The sequence below is a fragment of the Paramisgurnus dabryanus genome, chromosome 12 (genome assembly GCF_030506205.2).
Source record: "Paramisgurnus dabryanus chromosome 12, PD_genome_1.1, whole genome shotgun sequence".
In the NCBI taxonomy this organism is placed as follows: Eukaryota; Metazoa; Chordata; class Actinopteri; order Cypriniformes; family Cobitidae; genus Paramisgurnus; species Paramisgurnus dabryanus.
In genome coordinates, this window is record NC_133348.1 from 19,954,215 (window position 1) to 19,965,436 (window position 11,222).

General features: G+C 36.7%; 1 long non-coding RNA gene across 3 annotated transcripts; it reads right to left on the reverse strand.

Annotated features, from left to right (window-relative positions):
* Positions 1–6,115: 6,115 nt before the first annotated feature.
* On the reverse strand, positions 6,116–10,685 carry LOC135738657 (uncharacterized). Of its 3 annotated transcripts, XR_010528740.2 has the most exons (7): positions 10,670–10,685; positions 9,908–9,949; positions 9,126–9,354; positions 7,944–8,016; positions 7,487–7,841; positions 7,227–7,384; positions 6,116–6,628 (listed from the first exon to the last, which is right to left on the reverse strand). It is a non-coding gene; the product is annotated as an uncharacterized lncRNA (long non-coding RNA). The 3 variants fall into 3 exon arrangements; XR_010528739.2 differs by lacking the exon at positions 10,670–10,685 and having other exon boundaries at positions 9,908–10,005; XR_012338040.1 differs by lacking the exon at positions 10,670–10,685 and having other exon boundaries at positions 9,126–9,247; positions 9,908–9,951.
* Between the last annotated feature and the right edge of the window lie 537 nt (positions 10,686–11,222).

The following is an 11,222-nucleotide window of genomic DNA, read 5'->3' on the forward strand; positions in this document are numbered from 1 at the left end:
AATTGATACAGTCACATTCATATTTTACAGTTATCTCTTTAAATGTGTCATTTTTAGAGGTTTAGTGTGTCAGGTACAATGAGGTTAGGCTGATTTGAGTATACATGAATATCAGCTGACGTCACTCACTTGTCAAGTGGTCGCAAAAGAACTAGAAGCTATGCCTTCAATATGCTGTAAGCATCAAAATCGCTACAGGGCTCGCAAAATCGCTAGCCCGACGTCCCGGGGCTATTGTGAATTCCCGTCGGGCTACCAAAATGTATCTTTGCCCTGCCCGTCGAGCAATCTTGGGTAGGAAATAATATTTTAATGTTTTTGCTTTGTCTCAGATTTAGTTAGGTAATTGTATTGTACGTATTTCGGTGTCCTCTTGTCAGTCATTATCCTCACGTAACAAGTGAAACTGTCAGGAAATGAAGTGAAAGCATAAATAAACCCATCCTTTAATGTGCACTTCTGAAATGCGCGCGACCCTCTGCACGCGACCCTCTGGACGCGCTTATGCCGGCTTCGCTCTACACAAGCACCTGCCTGCTCTTGTGCTCAGTGTGAACTCAAGTCATTTAAAAAAAAAATTACTTCATAGACTAACATTGTTTTAGCGTTTCTTTTTTCTTTCTTCAGGTAGTAACTTAAATATATGAGAAGGAAAATAGATTTGAGTGATTTCCGATCGATTTGACACGTCTACGCTATTAAAGGAATACTCTACTTATTTTCAATATTAAAATATGTTATTACCTTAACTAAGAAGAGTTGATACATCCCTCTATCATCTTAGTGCGTGCACATAAGCGCTGGAGCGCGCTGCTACACTTCGATAGCATTTAGCTTAGCCCCATTCATTCAATGGTACCACTCAGAGATAAAGTTAGAAGTGACCAAACACATCAACGTTTTTCCTATTTAAGACGAGTAGTTATACGAGCAAGTTTGGTGGTACAAAATAAAACGTAGCGCTTTTCTAAGCGGATTTAAAAGAGGAACTATATTGTATGGCGGAACAGCACTTTTGGGAGTACTTCGACTCGGCGCAGTAACACCCTCCCTCTCCCATTATGAGAGGGAGAAGGGGAGCGGATTTTTCAGGCGAGTTGAAGTACTCCCAAAAGTGCTATTACGCCATACAATATAGTTCCTCTTTTAAATCCGCTTAGAAAAGCGCTACGTTTTATTTTGTACCACCAAACTTGCTCGTATAACTACACTGTTAGATGTCGCTGTAGATTTAGCAGTACATTACTGTAAAAATCCACAGTACTATACTGTATGTGTACATTACAGTACAGTACTGCAGTTCATAATGAATTCTGGGTAAATTTGTTTGAGCGGGAACATTTTACAGTATCTTTTGGTCTTGATGTAACCTTGCTGTAGCCATTGCTGTAATGTGCCAGGTGTACTTGCAATAATCAGAGAAAGTGCGCCAACGTCAAATCACACAGAGGGAGAGAGAGCACAACTCCTGGCTGCAGCTGAAGGAGGACGATTGATTTCTGGCAGTTCGGTAAGTTTGAAATATTTCTGTTTCATGAAAACTTAATTTTTAGTTTAAGAATGTTGTCAATAGTTTGTCACAATATTGTTTTAAACGTGCAATGAGAGAGAAAAACGGTCGCCAACAAAGTTTCAATCTCCCTCAGAAAGGAAGCTAACGTTACACACAGATGTCTACCGCTGCTTTTACTCGCTTTACACTTTTATTAATGAATATAGGGTTGTTTTAACTAAATTATGAGGGTTTTGGTGAGTTTATATTGTGTTGAAAGTGTGGTGACAATGAAACTATTTTTAACGAAATGGACAAAGACCACCCGGCAGCGCGATCTTGCGGTCCCAGCATAATGGTCGTTTATCTCGGCGTTTCATCCGTTCAGTTAGCGTCAGAGAAAAGTATTAAGTTCGACTGTTTGGCAAGGCTGACTCGTGGTTGTAAACAGTCAGGACTTGTCACACCGTACACAGCATACTGTAGTACCGAACTCCTCCACAGAAGTGAAAACAAGAAACCTCATATTTAACTGGATACATGCATCGAACTCATCGCAGCTTTAACTTCGACCAAATATCATTCAGACCTGGGCTCATCTTAATATCAGATGAACGAAAGGGATTGCCGCGCTTATTGTTGTTGTTATTATATTACGGTATATCAGCAAAAGCAGAGAATATCTTCTCTTAAGCGTTTTACACGCCCAGTAAGTTGTCCAATACATTTTTATGGCATATCGTTTCCACCACTTCAGATGCATTACATGCAGTATATATAAGTTTCCAAAACACATCAAATCAATGCACGAAAAGAGAAGGGGCTCCGCATTTACGTACCTTTGTCTTCTCGTCTCTGTCATCTGATCCTTCATCTCTGGATGTAAAATAGTCCAATATAACATCGTGTAGGAAACTGGCATCACCAGGATTGCTCAGATTTAGGCGATCATGTTTATCTTTAAAGTGAGCAGCCAGCTAGCTACTAACTTAGTTAAAAAACTTTGCGTGAAATAGCGTGTTACACCGCAGCCGGTCCGGGTTAAACATTAGGGGCAGTCTTTTAACCTTGTCACTATAAATCGCTATTTTCTGCACTAAACGAGACATTTTCAGAGATTTTCTGTAGACAAGATGTTATAGAATAATAATAAAAAAAGACTTATTTAGATATTTATATGTAATATATAATATAACAACTAATATATATATATATATATTTGTTTTACAACTGACTAAACACTTACAGAAAGGTTTTATTTGTTAGCATAGCATGATATTAGATTTAAACACTTAATACATTTTTAAATCAATCACTTTGTCTCTGCACAATGAACATTATCAAATATTATTAATGTTGTAAAATATATTGTTCATTGTTAGTTCATATTAGCTAAGGCATTACCAAATGTTAAGGAATAAACTATTGTAGTAAAGTGTTACTAAATTTTTTTTTACCATTTTCTTTCACAATGTCTACTTATTTCTATGGCTAACAGATTTTGTAACATTTGTATTTTTTACAGTCTTACCATTGCTTGTAAGTCGGATTGGGTAAGATGGATCATCTTTAAAGTCACCAGGCAAGTACATGATGTACAGTTAGAAGTCATGTATTTTTTTGACTGCAATATTAAATGCTTTCACGTCACATGTAAAAGTACAAAGGGAATGTGGCTAATCACTTTTTATTTGTAGTTTACCTGAGTGTCCTTGCACTTTTCAGGAGTTAAGGCAGATGTGGAGGCACAACGGGTGATACCAGACACACCCAAGCACATTATGTTCGGTAAGTTTGTACTTTACCACTACAGTTTCTTTAAATACCCATGTATACACTCATTCACTCATTCACACACAACACTGTAACACGACCATACACAACATGTACACAATTGTCTTAGTTTGCCATGTAGAAATATACAAACAGAAATATTCAGACTTTGGTTTTTAAGAAATTTAATTTAATAATTGTATTTATTTAGCAGAGGTGTCCCTGGACTTTATTGACAAAAGATTTTGTTTTCAGAATAAAAAGATGTGTCCAAATCAGTAACAATTGCACATTCAATCATGACAGGATCCAGGTGGATGCTGTCCATTGATGAAAGAGTTTGTTCAGCGGTAAGTGAATCTTCTGTATTTTAATGTAATTAGGTGTGGAACAGTAGAATAAGAGCAAAAGGTTTCAGAATAGGAGTAAATTCAAGGCTGAGTTTAGTTTTTTAAGAATCTTTTTCTATCTTATATTTGTTGACTTAATGTTTATGATATTTCTAACAGGTTTCTGGATAGAATTAAGTCCAAAGATGGGAAAAAGTGCAGATCCAGACAAGGAGCAAGCAAAAAGACAAGGAACTTGGTGCAGAGAAAAGCTGTGGCCATTAACCCCCATGTGAACAGCTTCATGCAGTCCCTGATTGAGTTCGAATGGACGACTTCAAAGTAAAGGCCACTGTGGTCTGTCTGCCACAGTTTAATTTTTAATTTATTTTTAGTGTTCAATGAAATTCAAGTAGAATATTTAAAACTATGGGCCAGTGTTCTTTTTACCACAGTGAAATGTTACCTTTTAGTCGATGATGGACTTTAAACTGAAAACTTCAAACTATTGACCAGTGTTCTATTTGCCAGAGTTAAATATGTTACAGCAGGGGCCTCCAAACTTGTTTATACTTGTTGATTTTATTTTATTTAACTTGTTTATATGTTCATTATTGTTTAAAATCTTGTTTTAAATATGCTTTGTTTCAATTAAATGTTTTTTTTAAATAAAATTTTGATACATACATTGCTTGGATTGCCTTTTAATTCATTATGTTTTAATGTAGCATTTTTACCATATTAATAACTATAGATTTAAACCTAAATATCTAGCTATTATATATAATATTATTGTATTAACTATAATAAGTAATAAATAGTATTTATGGGTCAATATAGACATTACAGTAAATTACTGTAAAAATAGACTACTGTAATAAAATATTGTAAAATTACAGTACAGTACTGCTTTGTAACTATACAGTACTAGTTTGTGTACTGTAAAATGGTATTACAGTACAGTACTGTAAAACCAAAATACAGTTACTTACTGGCAACCGTGCTGCCAGTACCGTACTGTAAAAATACAGGGAAATCGTTAACAGTGTACGTCTTAAATAGGAAAAACGTTGATGTGTTTGGTCACTTCTAACTTCATCTCTGAGTGGTACCAGTGAATGAATGGGGCTAAGCTAAATGCTATCGAAGTGTAGCAGCGCGCTCCAGCGCTTACGTGCACGCACTAAGATGATAGAGGGATGTATCAACTCTTCTTAGTTAAGGTAATAACATATTTTAATATTGAAAATGAGTAGACTATTCCTTTTAGAGAATATGATGTTAGAAGCTTTTGATAGGTGACTAAACAGCAGTGGTAAGATATTACGTTTACCTAAAGCGAATAGAATGTGTGTTTGTCATTTCGATTTACCTCAGAGTCTAACATTATTCTAGCGAAAATAAACGGCTATGGTAAGATCTGTTAACCTAAAGGGAATTAAATGTTTATTGTCTAATTTTAAGTCTTCTATATTGTGTTAAAGTCACTGGTTGTTTATATATTTGATAAAATACCATGTTATTTAAATATGTGTTGAGGTATTTTATTATATTAAATTAAATTAAAAATAACCTGTGTTATAATACATTCATATAATATAACATTCAGTAATATAACATTCAATTATTCTAACGTTAGGGGAACGTTAAAATAACCTAAAAATAACATTAGGGGAATGTTTATTTTCTTTAAGAAAACATTTCTTGCTATTAAACAAAATCCTTGGAAAATAACATTCTAGAAACCAAAAACTAATGTTAGGGGACCGTTTTGGGTACCAAATTGTTAGCTGGGGATGGGCAGAAATAGTTGGCTTACATGGAAATCCAGGATTTATCAATATTCTACATTAAACAGTGTATTTTTTATTCGGGCTACTGGAATTCATTTCGGGCTACCAAAAATGAAAGAGTGCCTGCCCGAAGGGCTATCAGGGATTAAAAAATGTTGCGAGCCCTGCGCTATTTTAACAACACTAAGAAGGCTCAACACCACATGATATTTTGCTCGAAGTATCGCCTGTGTCTCTACACGTGAACTCGAGCATTGAGAACATTGTTTGTGAACACAGTTTTAACTAAAAATAAGGTTTTGAACAACTGACTTGCGTCCGCTCGCCGCCTTCTTCCCAGTCAAGATGTATCGATCTCCAATTGCGACGTAAGGAGGGAGGAGAGTAAAGATTGATATCTCCTAAAGCATACCCAGCTAGCAAAAATTGCGCGGGCCGAAAGCGGAACGATTAATGCTGGAACACTCGGCCGATCCTCGGCATGAATCTAGGTCCGATTGCTCTGCGAGCGCTCGGTTTTCACGCGCCCCGAAGACACGGCCGAGCACTCAGTTTTAACGCGGCCCGATTGCGGAACCCCGAGTGAGAGGACGTAAGCTCCCCTCCAATCCTGTTCCTTATTTGGGCTTGTTTAATTTATTGATTTTATTGATTGGTTAATAGTAAAATTGCTAAGCAACCATTATGCAACATTAACTGAAAATAAAACACACAAGGAAGAACAAGAATTTCACGTTTAATGCATTTTTTATTCACTTGAACACACATTCTCTCTCTCTCGTACACACAAACAGGTTTCCATGTTTTGTGGGGACATTCCATAGACGTAATGCATTTTATACCATACAAACTGTATATTTTATTCCCCTTACCTACCCCATTCCCTAAACCCAACCATCACAGAAACCCTTCTCCTACTTCACATTTACAAGAAACATCATTTTGTTTGATTTATAAGCTTGTTTCCTCATGGGGACACAAGGTCACAAAAATACTGGTATTCCTATCTTTGTGGGGACACAACGTGATAATTACCAGGTGCACACACACACACAATCAGTTCAAATACGAATTTTCCAAAAATCAACATTTTTAAATTTAAAACATTTTAATTCATTGTCTGTCTATTGTCTGGATTCGGCCACCATCCCTGTCATATGCTAGCACCGACCACCTGGTGATGAGGAGCTCTATCTCCTTTTCTGTGTTATCTTTGGTCAGGGCATTCCGGCGGACTGCATCTGAAAAAAAACAAAGATAGAAGAGGTCAGCATGACCATGTGATGTTACTCATAAAACCACCAAAACTTATTTTGGATGCAGGGCTCTACGCTTACATTTCTTTTTAGTTTAGGAGCACATTCAAAAATTTAGGAGCACATTCTGATCAATGACAAAATAACCTTTCCATTATAAGGAGATATTTGACTATAAAATTTTAACCTTATTAAATTTCAAATTCATAAATTGAGTTAGAATAATAAGAGGCAATCAGGAAGAATAAGTTACCAATCAAATGAAATCAGTAGCAACACAATTCATCTTTGCACTGCAGAGGTGGCATATAACAGAAATGTGGGATTTAGTTATATTTACAGACTGTTTAATGAGGCTCAGAAGTAGCATTAATGCATTTCAATTTATGATAATGTTATGATGTTAATGTTTTAAATAGAGTTTGAGTATAGAAATACAATTATGATCAGTCTTGAAGAAAAAAAAAAAGACTAACTTTTAAGACTAGTCTTAAAGGTTTATGCAACCAGCCACTGATCAAGTCAGTCGCACTGTAGAGCCCTGGGATGTCACTACAGTGCCGTTTCCAGCACTGACACTCACCCAAAACCACACTTTTCAAAGTGAGCCCTTTGAATGCAGGCTTCAGTTGACCCCACTTCAATTGATGAGTCTCACCACGAAGAGTTCATTGTTTTTTTCAGGACCCACCCCACGGTGTCTTTAAGAGTCTTGTCTCCGACCATTCCAGGAAAAATAGTCTGAAACAAAAAGACATGTACCTTATTAGTTATTTAAGGAATATAGCATGAGTGAAAATGAGGACTGACTTTTAGGAATGATCTGATTAAACCATAATTTACCTCACCAAATTCTTCTTCTCATCTGGATTATTTAATGTCTCCTACAAACATTGTAGCTCCTCAATAGTTGAAAGTGGGAGCCCAAAATGTGTTGGGTCTGGGGTGAAGTCTGCAACTGCTGCTCTCTAATAAAATCGAGCTGGATGAGGATCTCCTTAGCAATAGGCTTTAAGCTCCTTGTTTCCTGTCTGCCATTACTGGACAAACTGATAAATCCAGGTGTGTCTGATTATTGTTGTTGTGACTACTAAGCTCAGGCACACCTGGATTAATCAGTTTGTCCAATAATGGCAGACAGGAAACAAGGAGCTGGCTGAAGTTCAGGAAGTAGTGCAGCTGGGCGTAAAGCCTATTGCTGTAGAACACAAGAAAAAGCAGGCATAGCAGATTACTAGCAAAACATTGTACGTAGATATGTCAGAGTAAACCGAGAGAGATCACTTTGTATAATTCCTACCTGTAGGCACAGCCTCCTGAGAAGACCTGTGTTGTGTGTCATATACTTGTGTGCCATGTAAGGGTGGGGTGTGCTAAAAAAAAAGAAAAATATGTTTTAATCTCATCACATATACCAAATAGGAATAGGCAAAAAAAAGTGAAAATTTTTTTTTAAATGTGGTCAATTCAATATCAATTCTCATCGTTTTTCTGTATTTATTTTCATTACATTATATCTGAAAAGCATTCCGGTTGAAGGAACTGTCAATGTCCCGATTGGGCCAGTGCTGCATGATCATAAAAGTTTACATTTTGCACGCATTTTTAAGCCTTGTCAATTTAAGCATTCAAGCGAAAGAGAACTTGCATGCGCTATGTGAGAAGAGCACACACTGGAAGCGCTTACAGCTGCGCGACAGCGTGCAAATTACGAAATTAATTCTAGTTCTCTACTTGCAAATTCACACTTTTTTTTTTAAAATGCCGGCCTTTGCGAGTAAACAGACGGTTATGAGAAGAAGTAGAAAAAGAATGCATTCATTGCCTATCATAATTTGATCCGTGCATTAGTCTTAAAGTGGTAGTAACCTTCACCTGTCTGTGTTTTTAAATGTTAATCAAACTACAAAAGAGGAAGTCACTCCCTGCTTTTCACTGAATAACGATTTGTAACTTTGTGCAGATTAAATAAAGGTTAATCCTAATTAGTGAAGATATGCCGTGTTATTTTCCATTTGATTACTTTTTCAATTTCTGTATCTGAAAAATACTGTTAGACCTACCTGAAATGCACAGATTTCTTCATTTGTATCTTTGTTCTATTGTACTTATATTGCGTTGCTTGCATTTAATTTTTATTAACAACTATTAACTTGTCTTTAATCTATGAAATTTATATTAGTAGTTTTAGCTGTAGTATCAAAAATAGAAATGATAATTGTTAATTTTCACTGGTATTTAAAATTTTGGGTGTCATAACCTTATTACAAGAATAAATGGGTAAAAACTACAAAAACTATTTCATTCATTTATTACTTTTTTTGTGGTGGGGCCAGTGAAAATGTAATCATTGAATCGAAAATCGTAATCCAATCAATTTGAGATCTAATGTATCTGAATCGATTTGAGACATCTGAAACAATACCCAGCCCTAATACCAAAGTGATTTTTTTCTCTCCATGGGCTATCTCGCCCTTCTTACTTGAAATCCAGTTTGGCCTGATGTCTGACTTCTGCCAGCTGCTGCATGGGTTGGGGTGTCTGTAGGTGTAGCACTCAGGCTGTTGGTAATGGAGATTGGAGACCACGATGGTGGACTAAGCGCTGTGATGTTCGCTGAAAGGGGAGAAGCCCGTGGACCCACAGAATTTCTACCTGTGGGCACAGCCCCCTCACAAGACCTGTTTTGTGTGCCATGTATGGGTGGTGTGCTAAAAGAAAAGTTGTTTTAATTAGGGCTGGGTATTGGCAAGGGCCTCCCGATACGATACGCGTCACGATACATGGGTCATGATAAGATACGTATCACAATACAATCAAAAATGTAAAAAATAGAGCTGAACACCTGCAGCTCTTTGAAAGATGCAGGTGTTTTTAAATTTTCTGCCATTTTCTCACTCCCTCTAACTTCTGAGACATTGGCCGAATGGCCGTATATGGCAGACAACTGGACAGTGACAACTATAGCAGCGGCGAGGAGGTCGTTTGACGCACACAGAGGGATTTGATGGTTTTTTAAAATATTGACAGTAGAGATCGAAATATCGATACACTATCGATACAGCTAACTATCATGGTAGTTAGCTGTATCGATTTTTTTGCACAGCCATAGTTTTAATCTCATCACACATATCAGTCATCAGTCAGATCATCGTCAACAAGCTTACTGTCGTTCTTAATACCTTGCAGCAAATTAGACAACGATTTAACTGCTTTGTGTCTCAGATTAGATTTAAAATAATGCATTTGATCAGCCATTCTTACCTAAGAGCAGTGTTTATTTTAGAACAGCAAAAGCAAGATTACCTGAGGAAAAAAGAAAAAAAGATTAGCATTGTACAAAACCATACATAATGTCTTATTATATTACAATTTCGCTTTTTTAGTCCATGCCCAACCCAATAACCATTATGACATTACCCAACTACCAGCATAACTGCACAGTGCATAAATTAGGGTCCATCAAGACATGTTTAAGTTTACACACAAATCTATAATTGTGACATTCCATACACTGGTATATATTAATCCGCGAATCACATGCGAGCCGAACCGTGGTTCGGATCAACTGCGATTTGTCACAGCACTACCAGCTAACATTTTGTTCCACTTAATTTTCTTCCAAAGAACACTATGCTTGTAAATATTAATCACGTAAATTGCATTTAATAATAATTGCGTCCCATTATTTAACATCCCAGCTAGTCAATGCTAGCTTCGTTCGCGCCATAAAAGTTGGAGCCACTTTCATATTATCCAAAATTTGCACTACTTTTCTCAGACATGATAAATAATTTGATGTTGTCCTAATTAATAATTCTTAAATGAATTATGAATTCTTTATGTTTGTTTCATCTGGAAAAAAGTACATGAACATGTCAAAGGAACATGAACGAATCAATAATAACCAACATGTAATCAGCAACAGTTCGAAATAGAGTTAATATATGATGTGACGAAACTCGATTGAAACTATGCTTAGCGTGAATGTTGATGCTTTTTAAGGAAACTGAACACAAGACTTACCTCAAGTTTAACGTATGGTGTAGGATCGAAAAGGGAATGGATGATTCAGTCAGGCGTTGAGTTTTATCTCACCCGTTGTACAGACGTTACTCCAGTGATGAGCTGAGCGTGCTGACGCTTTCTGCAGTTACCGTTGAAATCGGCTTCATACTGGCAAAAGGGTCTGAGCCGAGCACCCAGTTTAAAACAGCCGCCAACGTACGGGATTCATCTTAAAATGAATTTTTTATATTTATCAGCTTACCCCGAGACCATCCAAGATGTATGTGATTTTGTTTCTTCAGTACAACACAAATGTAGAAACTCCAACCGTTTCAGTTTGTATGCATGTGAATAGTAACAAAATCTCAGACAGTAAAAACATGCACAGACAAATCCAAATTAAACCCTGCCGCTCGTGACGACACATTGATATCCTAAGAAACGAAACGATCGGTTTGTGCGAGAAACCGAACAGTATTTATATAATTTTTTACCTCTAATACAGTACTATGCGTAGTCAAATGAGCCCGTGCACAGCACCTTCTTCTTTAGAGTTTTAATGGCGGGTTGC